The sequence below is a fragment of the Lacerta agilis genome, chromosome 10 (assembly GCF_009819535.1).
Source record: "Lacerta agilis isolate rLacAgi1 chromosome 10, rLacAgi1.pri, whole genome shotgun sequence".
Taxonomy (NCBI): Eukaryota; Metazoa; Chordata; class Lepidosauria; order Squamata; family Lacertidae; genus Lacerta; species Lacerta agilis.
The window spans coordinates 28,004,146-28,004,447 of record NC_046321.1 but is presented as its reverse complement, the minus strand read 5'-3'; positions in this window follow the sequence as shown (position 1 = coordinate 28,004,447).

Sequence of the window (302 nt, the reverse complement as noted above, 5' to 3'; positions counted from 1 at the left end):
ACCCTGTGATCCATCGGGGTGGCTGTTATATTCTTGCTACACCTCTAAAACTTAAGCTGTCACGCCAAGGACAAGACTCCTGCCCTGGGCCCCAGACTAGCTCTGCATGAGCCTGATGCTGGGATCTGTAGATTTTCAAGAGTGCTGGGAATTGTAGCTCTGTAAGGCTTAACTGTATTTCCCAAGTTTATTTGGGGGAAGCTGTGTGCTTTAATTGCACAGTGAGGAATGTCACTGTGGCTGTCCCAGCTGCTGAGTTTGTGGACCTTATGCTCTCTTCTCTTTATTGCTTCCCCAGGTAT